Raw genomic sequence first — 10,492 nt, 5'->3', positions numbered from 1 at the left:
GGAAAGTAAAAATACAAACGAGGAACATTTATTATATACATTGCTCGCATTTGACCTTTGCTGGATTCGGATAGTATCTCAATGGACTACACGGGTGGTATTTGTGGACTTGTTTATATCAACCCTCAAGTAATGTATAACAAACGTAAGCGAAGGTGTCTAGCTCGTTATTAGCCCCTTGAGCCCTAAAATTGAGATTTTACTTAAATCGAATTGTCCTGAAGCTAAAATATCCGAAGCTTTTCTCACGCAGACTGTCGCCCTTCACATGTTACACATTTTCTGCTGCTAGTGCTGCATCTACCACTGGACAGACGTTCGAATGCTTGCTTTTACTCCTGTTTTCCTCTGATGTCAGAGAGTCCAGCTGTAGGCAGTTTGGAGGCTGAGGAAGCTTTTGGGGACCTGCAGCAGTGTCTCTTTTATTTGGAAATGACAATTAAGACTAAACGGTGTATTTTCGGAATAGGCTGGAATAAAGAATGTCAATAAAAAGTATAAACATTCCATATTACGGCACTATTGCCGTGCATGGTTTGGAAGTTCAATACATATCATAGAGACAACTGGGGGCAATTCGGCCGTTTTTGCTGCTACCATACAAACTAATTTCCAGTAATTGTGCAGCTTCTAAGAAATATGCCTGCACACGTGTATAAACTATATAATTAATTCGCAAAGAAGCTACATTTATGTAAAACAACCCTGTTCCACGAGCACTTTCAAGATCATCAGACGCACGGCCTTTAAAACATCTGCGAACCAGCGCATGCAGAGTGGCAGCGCAGAGTCAGGGTCGCGAGCTAATTTGCCGACCACCCAAAGGCCCATGATATAAATGCCACTTCAAGTGCCTTGAAAGCGGGATCTAATATCGTCTTAAATCATGAGCGTGCAAGGAACAGAATTCCAGCGTCTGAAACTCTTGCGCCATCGCTTCACCGACGCCTCGCAAGATTGCCTTGTGTCGTGTCGACGGACGGGGAGGTTTATCGGCGGAATTGCCTCCGCCGAAAGCTTTCGGGATTTGTAACCCAATTTTAAAGGTAAAAGGGACAAGCAGGCTTATAAAATGTACGGAAGCACGTCAATACCGCCAGGTAAACGAAGTCCAGCTCCTCGAAGAGCTTGTGGCACACAACGCCAAACCAGGAAACCGGTGCTGGGAGGCGAGGCGATGCGAGATCGCGGAGCGGAGTACTCCCCCTGACGTCACAGTACGCTTCACCCAATCCGGGCGCGGCGACCGCAGCGACGCTTGTGCTCGCTCTCGGGGCTAATATGCAGTCGCCAACTTTTTTCGTACCTGTCGGCTGTGTGATCCTTCAATCTCCCGCTGTTTTCTTTCAGCATATGCCTGACGGCTTTTCGGGTTTACTGTAGAAAGCATGCGCAAAGGAGTTGTTTCAAGCCCAGCAGAAGAAATCTCTTCGTTAAGACCTTCCACTACTTCGTGCTCTTCGATGCAGCTTGCTGGAGAGCTCGAGCATGGATCACTGACAGATGATGAAAGCTTCTCACCGGTGTACTGGAAGCAGTTCTGGCAGAGCACGTCATCCAACGCAAGAGCCGCGGCTTTCGATGGAGGCAGGATCATCTTCAAGGCGTCTACGTTGAGATCGGTGACATAACGAAAACGTCGGTTGCGGTATACCCTTCGCTTATGTCTCTCGAAGTAGTCCGCGCAACTCTTTCTTTTAAAGCTGAAAACTGCAGCCATGACTGAGTTCAAAATAACGCGTTCATTCCTCGGGAGGTTCCGGCTTTCTGCTTTCGACGCAGTTCCGCAGTTCTCTTACAAATTCATTGCTGCAAGCCCTCTTCTTATATTTTTTTTTATTCTCTTATACTAGATGAGTTTGTCAAATATAGACACTGATTAGCGAATCAATTCCTAGGGACGCCAGAAATGTCATGGTGCGTGTTATTCGCTTACAAGTAAAAATAAATAATGGATAAGAGAAACAGACAGACCATAGCACCAGGGGCTCAAAGAGGACTACAAACATTAGTTCCGGAGAAAAGCGCTGCAACGAAGACACAAAATGATAAGCCAACCAAACCTTCCTTTTAGTTCTGATGCTCTTGCCGACACTGTGGCCATGTTTGTACTGGTGATAACTTGCCACCCTTGAAACAAATAAGTATCCGCAAAAGCTGTATGTATACAGTTACGACTCCATCGACCGGCGTGATAATGTCTAGTGTTTACTGCATTTGTTTTCTCCTTTTGACAAACTTGACCCAGCCGAGCTACAGAAACTTCGGGCACCAAAGAGTCTCAAGCTTCCGCCCATAAATTTATTGGGAGAAGGACAAGGACTGCTTCACACAGTTCCACTTCGCTGTGATGCATTGCGACAGCCTGTGACGACGCGAGTTCCACTCTAACAAGATTAGTATAACCCTCTTGCAACGGCGCACGCCGAGGTCAACTAAGAGTCGCATGGTAATCTTCATGATAAGAATCGCAGCCTTTTACTGGCGCTCGCGAAGAGGTTACTGAACCTATACTTCACCTAACAACTGGACCAGTTGCAACTGATGTAACGAACATGGCTCTTTCTTTTGATGTAAAAACAAACAAAGAAAAGCGCCAGAAAACGTGCATACCCAGCTGGCAAGCAACACACGGGAAATCAATTAAAAAAGTTTGAAAGAGAAAAAAAAAATTTGCCTACGCCACTTGCCTTCTGTCATTTTTTTGTGACATTTCTTTTTTTGTAAAAAGTATATTACTAGGAATGCAACGAGGTAAAGTGGTTGTCAGTGAAATCTGATATTGCTGAGCCAATTATCAATGTTGCGGTGAAGCCCGCATACCGGAGCCGGAGGTTGGTATTACGCGATAAAAATGACTTATTCAACTGGTTGTCCTAAAACTACAACAAAAAAAGGTCAATCAATATTTATACCCGGTTATTAAGCAGAATCTGGGCAATAAATTAAAAAAGTATGAACGAAATAAAAAATGGCTTTTTTGAGAAAATTGACTTCAAAATTTGCATATTTTTCATTTTTGTCTATATTTGTGGCAGAATAAAAACAACACGGTAAACACAATAACCAGAAAATACATGTCAATCGATAGCTTACATTGATAGCTACGCACAGATATCTGTCTCACGTCATTGCGCCCTACCGTTCGTTTTATATAGCTGTCCGAAGTTGCGTCACACTTGCTCTAGGTTGCATGTTTGAGATTTTTTAGAAAATTAATTTAAAATAACAGAAGACAGAAATTTACCTCTAAAAATAGCCAAGTCTGCGTAAATATTGCGTAATAAATATAATAATTCTGCAAGAATTCGATATTTTGTAAATGGCGGCTAAAGTCGAGATAAAATCAAATTGGGAATTTGACGTGTTCTACCCTGCAGCGCCTCAGAATTTTTTTCTCTCAAACTATACAATTCTAATTTTTTTCAAAGGCAGTTTCTTTCATCACAAGGATTCGGGTATCATATATATTTTTTACGATTAAATCTAAAGACCCCCCCCGACAAGTTTGGTCGAATTCAAATGAAATCACCCATATATATATATATATTTTTTACCTTCGCACGTTGTTTGGCGTAGCTTCTTGAGCCTCACGAGGTTTGATAGTATATAGTGAAGTCCGTGTTGTCCTTTTAATATTTTTAATACTTGCGCAATTTTTGCGGGTGGTATTGCGGTGTTTGCTTCTACTTGAAGTACCTTTAAAGGGGCCCTGCAATCGTATTTAAGCGTTTACCTTTTTTTGCGGTTTCCACGTCTCTTGGGGTTCGGGCAAGCCAGCGGGCACGGAGAGAGTAACTAAATATCAGCGCGTCATATTTGAACCGGACGAGGGCGACCCGCGTTGCCCCGAAAGCGCGCAATATGTGACGTCTTTGGTCCTGGGCTTACTACTGGTCAGAGCTGCTAAAAGCTTTTTTTTTAGTCGAGATACAAAATATAAGTGGCGCGAACCGTTTCAATTATTTATTAAAGTAGTTTTTGTGCAGTATTTTATATCAGAAAAGAAACAAATACAGTTTATAAAGTACGGAAACAAGAAAAGACCCGTCGACAAACCCGCCACTAAGCGGCGGAAAAAACGGCGCATACTAGAAGGGGCTAGTGGGATGAGGCGCCAACGAACGGCAAACGTAGAAAGTGTTGCGTCGGTGACTTGCACTGTCATATCTCTGTGTGATATACCGCCCCACGCATGCGCGCCATATGTTATCGCTTGGCGCCCTGGGGCCCTAAACTCGTCAAATACAAAGTTGGAGGCAAAGTTGACGGAGCGCGCCGATTGGACAATCACGACAATGACTTCGCGTTTTTCTCGTCGACATCCAATCGGCGCGCTCCGCGAACTTTCGGCTACAGCTTTGTATCTGACGAGTTTAGGGCTCCAGGCTGGGGCCCTAAACTCGTCAGACAGAAAGTTGGAGCCGAAAGTTTGTGGAGCGTGCCGATTGGACGTCGGCGAAAAAAGCGCGAAGTCAGCGTCGTGATAGGCCAATCGGTGCGCTCTGTCAACTTCGGTCCCAACTTTGTGTTTGACGAGTTTAGAGGCCCTGGGGCGCTAAACTCGTCAAACGCAAAGTTGGGGCCGAAGTTCACGGAGGGCACCGATTGGACTATCACGACGATGACTTCGCGCTTTTTTCGCCGATGTCCAATCGGCGCGCTCCGCGAACTTTGGGCTCCAACTTTGTGTTCGACGAGTTTAGGGCCCCTGGTTAGAAGAGCGGAACGCCGCTGCTGTGGGGATCACTTTCATCTTGTTCGTTCTTGACGATGGACCATGTTGCAATAAAGCAGTAAGCCCTGGTGCCCCGGCGTCTGTCCCGACTTCCCCTCAACGTAACAGAAAGGTCCCGGATGTACGCGGCATCCGACCGGTTCCGAGAGTTCCGAAGGCTTTCGGCGCGGGCTTGGCTGACGATTTGGCCATTTGGCGGTATGGCAGCGCGAAGTGGCTCTCGTTTTGAACTGATCTTTACCCCATGTTTGCTGTCGTTTGTGGCCAATGAAGTGTTATACCGAATCAGTCTTTAATCGCGCAGCAAAAGCAATGCGAGCCTCCCTGGCCGCCCGCTTCATTGAGCCTATCCAACACGTGCTTTAGTGGCGCCCTCTCGAGCCGTCGACACGGAGTGACAGCCGTGAGCGCTCGACGAGCCCACCACTACTCCTCTAGCTCACGGCCACCCAAGCCAGGACCTACGACGTCATGAAGGAGGTTATTTTTTGCTTGTTTTTGTAATTCTAATTTGCCTATAACTTTTAAAATAAAGCGAAATTTGAAAAACGAAGAGTTTTATTAAGTTACTACGTTCAGTGCGCTCAGGTTCGGTGCAAATTAAAAACCAGTCAAAAAGTTGTGGCAGGGCCCCTTTAAGCCGGGGTCACACTGCTTATCATTATACACAAGACAGTCTGCAGATATTGTCACGAATGACGAGGCGAAAAAAAAGAACAACTGGGGAAACCTGAAATGTTTAATGGGGGCGAACTTGTGCCCAAACAATAAAAAGGAGACAGAAGAAAGCAAAGCGTCGCGGGCGTCGAAGTCGGCGTGACAGCAGAGTCGAACGCTGAGGCGAAACTGACTCGTCAAGGTCGCGGGCGGCCTCTTATCTAGAGTGAGTCACTATCTCGAAGATTCGGCAGAGAAGAAGGTTTGAGCGTAGCGCGCTCGGGGCGAGGATGAACACGCACTTTCTAGAACAACAAAAGCAGGGATAAACGATAGAAGTTATGTCCGGAGCAAGAATAAACGAGAACCTTCAACAAGTCCGTGACCCTGCGCGCGGCAATATCAGTCACCACGATATCCGGTTCAAATGGCGCGTGCCAAGTGTCTCCTTGAACTCGTTGCCTTGTGGCATTCGAAGCTCAGATCTCGTGGTGACTCGAGTCTGAATCTGTCTTTTGTATCATGGGTACAAGCACCCCGGCTTTGGGGAAAAACTTATGGCTTAGGTACAACCACCTCGCAATGATTTCACCATTTTTTTTTTTATAAACTTCGCGATAATTGTGGGTACTGATTGAAAAGGTTGGACATTATTTTGTAAACGTCTAGTTTTTGGCACATGTAGCACAGACCACCGAATCCCGTAATGCACTTTGTGATGTAACTTAATTGATATGCGAACAAACAATGGGATCTCAAGAAAAAGAACTCTGGTTTATCCGCTATCCCGACCCGAAGCTAATTTTCATGGGCCAGCTGCGCTTTATTTTAGTCCAGTATGTATAGCTCACAGATTGCGCGGCATGGTAGCTCGCTTGCAAATGCTGCACATAAGTTGATTACGATGCCCAATAGTAAATACTGTAAGCATTTCTCTTTTTTTTGCTGCTATTAGTTCGATCAATCTGCCGGCCTAGGCAGCTTGTTAAGAAAAATCACCCGATCTTCCTTTTCTGCGACCAAACACGCGCGGAAAGGACGGAAGAGCAAAAGTGACAAGCAGAATAAACAAAACCACGTGTCACAGTTTGAAAGGAAGGGAAACATCGAGACGGGTTGTATAGGCGCGATTTATATAAACGACATAACATACATTGACGGTAATACCCAATTTGTTATTTACACTGACGACACTAGTTTATTTTTTAAATCTACAAATACTAAAGAATTAATTGATCATGCAAATAATGTGCTAAGCAAGCTAGACAAATGGAGCATATACAATTCCTTAACCATAAACACATCTAAAACAAAGGCTGTCATTTTTAGGCCTAGAAACCAGAAAGTAAATGTTGAAACCAATCTTATGATTGGCACCTCAAATGTAGATATTGTTCCTTCAGTAAAAAAAACAAAAAACCTAGGGGTGTTCTTTGAAGAACACTTAGTTTGGAATAAACATATTGAGATGGTTGCAAATAAACTTGCCCGCGTTGTTGGAGTTCTGACAAGGCTGTGATATTCTCTACCAACTAGTATAAAATTGATTATTTACAACTCACTTTTTCTCTCGAACATCACCTACTGTCATTTAGTTTGGGGGAACACAACCATGGCAAACACTTCAAAAAATATTCTTAGAACAGAAAAAAGCCGTTCACGCTATCTCTAGTTCAGCCTACGATGCTCACACAGAACCACTTTTTAAGTGTCTTAATGTTTGTGCTGTACAGTTTTTATATAATGACTTACTGCTCAAGAGATACTATGCGGGTAAAAAACAGAATAACAATTTTATTGAGCAATTATCGAAATTAAAAAGAAACTCTAGCAGCTATAACACAGGTCGCAGTGAAATGTGGAATATACCCTTTGCACGTACAAATTACGGTACTCAATCAATTCTTTACACACTGCCATCATTACTCAATTCCCACACTCATTAGAAAGTAAATGTGTTTTTGATGTTATTATGTTTCATTTTATACAACCTTGTTTTTCCGGTTTTTGTTTTCACTGCATTATTGGCCTAACATATGCTAAGTTCTGTTTCGCAAACTGCTGTATAAATTGTTACTTCTTCCTTGTTTACTATTGTATAATAGCCGCTGTCGCTAATTAGATCAATCGGGGGCACAGACCTCGTCAAGCCACACTCCAGTGGCTTTTTGTCTGTGCTCCCGACATCACCATTCTTGTACGATGTGGTGTCGAATAAATTTGATTTGATATGTGCGTGTTTGTGGTGAGAAGCGATTGTACGATGGCGGCGGCGCCGCCGGGGAGGAAAAGGAACGCCCCGCCGCTAGTCCTCTGGAAGAGCATTCGCTGCACACACCGAACCATAAAAAAAACATATACCCCCACCAGTCTTGGGTAGTAACGCGTTACTAGTAACGCGTTACTGTAACTTCGTTACTTTTTTGGTAACTTGTAACTGTAACGAGTTACTTTTTAAAAATGTAACTTGTAACTGTAGTTCTATTACTTTTTTTGAGGTAACGATGAAAGTAACGGCGTTACTTTCGTCGTTACTTTCCAGTTTCTTATGAATAATATATCACTGCACGAGGTACAGTTTAGCCATTCTTCGCGCTTTCCAAATTGTCTGTTCCGACATTTCGAGTATCAAGTGATTTTTTACACAAACTTGTGAATACGTTCTTTCTCGCCAGTCACGACCCGAATATAGCCACGTGCAGATTTGGTGAAAAAAAAAAAGTAGTTATCTTTAGCACGCGCTTGTACTTTGTGACTGAACACTTACATCTTGGTATCTTGAAGAACTATCTCTTTTGCGTTTTTTTTTTCTCTTTTTTCTGCGCAAACGCTTTTTAATCGGGTGAATCAAACATGCATCTCCAATACAGGCGGAGGGCACTGCGAATGTTTCGTATTTTGATTAGCGCCACCACTCCGCACTGCGCATGTTTCGTATTTTGATTTGCGCCACTACTCCGGTGTAGTGTCAACAGTCGAGGCAAAATTTGCTGCTGTTTGCGCGGGCTTTCTTTCTCGCTTGCCGGGTACGAACTGAAATATGTCCAGGGACTCTATGAGCCCAGCGCGACCGTCAACGAGCCAGCAATCTGCTAGTGCTACCAAGGATATGAATGTTGACAAGAACAAAGAAGAACTACCATGGCCGACGTTCAGAGAGTATTTTGCTGTGGTGGAGGTGGTTACTAACAACTTGAACGCAGAAAACGGCACTCTGTTGCCTCAACGCCTACCCGGCAATCAAAAACCTGTTCCGGCGAAACAACACAGCAATGCCAACCAGCGCGTTAGACGAGCGCCTTTTCAGCAAGGGCAGGGACGTGTTCGTTACCAAACAAGGGAAACTCTCAGACACTAATTTCGAGAAGCAACTGCTGCTAATTTACAACATGAAGTAAAAAGCACACTTTTTAATTTTATGCAAATAAACTTGGTGAAAAGCGTATTCTAGTTTTTCCTAAATTTTTTTTTGTGTCATAGAAAAGTAACTGAAAAGTAACGTCGTTACTTTTTAAAAGTAACTGTAACTGTAACGAGTTACTTTTTTGTTGCGGTAACTGTAACGGTAACTTCGCTACTTTTTTCTGAAAGTAACTGTAACTGTAACGAATTACTTTTTAAAAGTAACTTACCCAAGACTGACCCCCACACACATGCTTCATCATCTGTTTATCCCCCAGTGTGGTTCCTCTCCCAACCCCCAAACACAATTCCAAACAAGCCGCAAAAAAAAAGAAAAAAAAAAGAAGAAAAAGGTAAAGGTCGGTTTGGCCCGCTTTGGCCCCCCCTTGTAGACTTGAATGCAACGCCCGTGCCCGGCCCGGGTCCTTCATGAATGTTGACGTGAAGGCCGAGCCCGGCCCGAGCGCCGGGCCGGCCCGTGGCCCGCGGTCTGGTCCGTACCAGTACAGCTCTCTGCCTGCGACGCTGACGGCTCGCCCCTCTGTTAAGACTGGGCAAACAGCGCCGCCTTGCGGCGAGCGCCGGGAAACCGATATCACCAGGAGTTGCGCGACGCCACCGCTGCAGCGGTGCATTCTGGTACCTACAGTTCTGCCTAGTTTTCCGGCCGCGTCAATGCGCATTGTACGCCCGGCGTTTGGAAATTTTCGGGTTAGCACGAGGCTTTTGGTCGGGTGTTTACTCATGGTTTTCAATGGGTGGCTTCACCTGTTGTATGCCACGGAGCTGCAATAACAGCACCCGGCAAAAATACCTCGGATATTATGTCTTTCCGAAAGGAAGAAGCATGGCAAAGACAGGTAAACAGAGTCGGACAGAGCGGCAGGAAAAATAGCATTTCACGATTTGTTTCGCGATTTGCTTCATAATTTATGTCCGCTCTGATTACAGGGCACGAGACATAGAGCTTGCCGAAGTGTTCCGTACGCTGGAATCTTTCTGAGCATTTGGTCCGTTGCGGTCTATCCGTTGGTCTATCTCAAATAGGACCTCCGCATTGCTTTGCGGAGGCCGTTTTTAATACACTTCTTGATCGATGTATTTTGGTGGTCTTAACTGTTATTGCGACGACATGTTTCAAGCCCAAATGTGTTTCAAAAGATCACGACAAACACTAAAAAAAAAAAAAAAAAAAAGAGCAGCAATTCCAGATATGCATCACTTGAAATAAAACAACTTTCTTTGGAAGCAGTCTTCATTTATTTTTTTTTTATATACAAACGTGAAAACATACAACACTTACCGCCAAAAACAAACGAACCTTATCCATTTTGTGGTGGTCTATTAGGCTGACGTTACTGATCCATTCTGCGTTAACCAATCGATACCGCAGACAAATCTTCCCCCCTCGGGCGACTGTTAGCGTTCGAAGCTTGCGCAAACAAAATAAAACGGAATAGAAACTGTACACGAAAAATCATCTCCACCCAAGCTTTCAGGTATCTGGCATGGTTGCTTCTTTTTGACAGATGCCAATTGTTACGGTGCGTCAGGCACGTCCTTTCTGTAGATCATTTCTTCTGTGTGTGCAGGCTTCTCCCGCAGTTCATCTGTACCCTGTCGCACAGGCTGGCTACCAGAATGAAACAACTTTTAGAAAACTATCGCTCACCGAAAAAGTCTATTTAGCTCCTC

The sequence above is a fragment of the Ixodes scapularis genome, unplaced genomic scaffold (assembly GCF_016920785.2).
Source record: "Ixodes scapularis isolate PalLabHiFi unplaced genomic scaffold, ASM1692078v2 PGA_scaffold9__187_contigs__length_104089568, whole genome shotgun sequence".
Lineage (NCBI taxonomy): Eukaryota > Metazoa > Arthropoda > Arachnida > Ixodida > Ixodidae > Ixodes > Ixodes scapularis.
Note: the sequence above shows the minus strand (reverse complement) of the source record.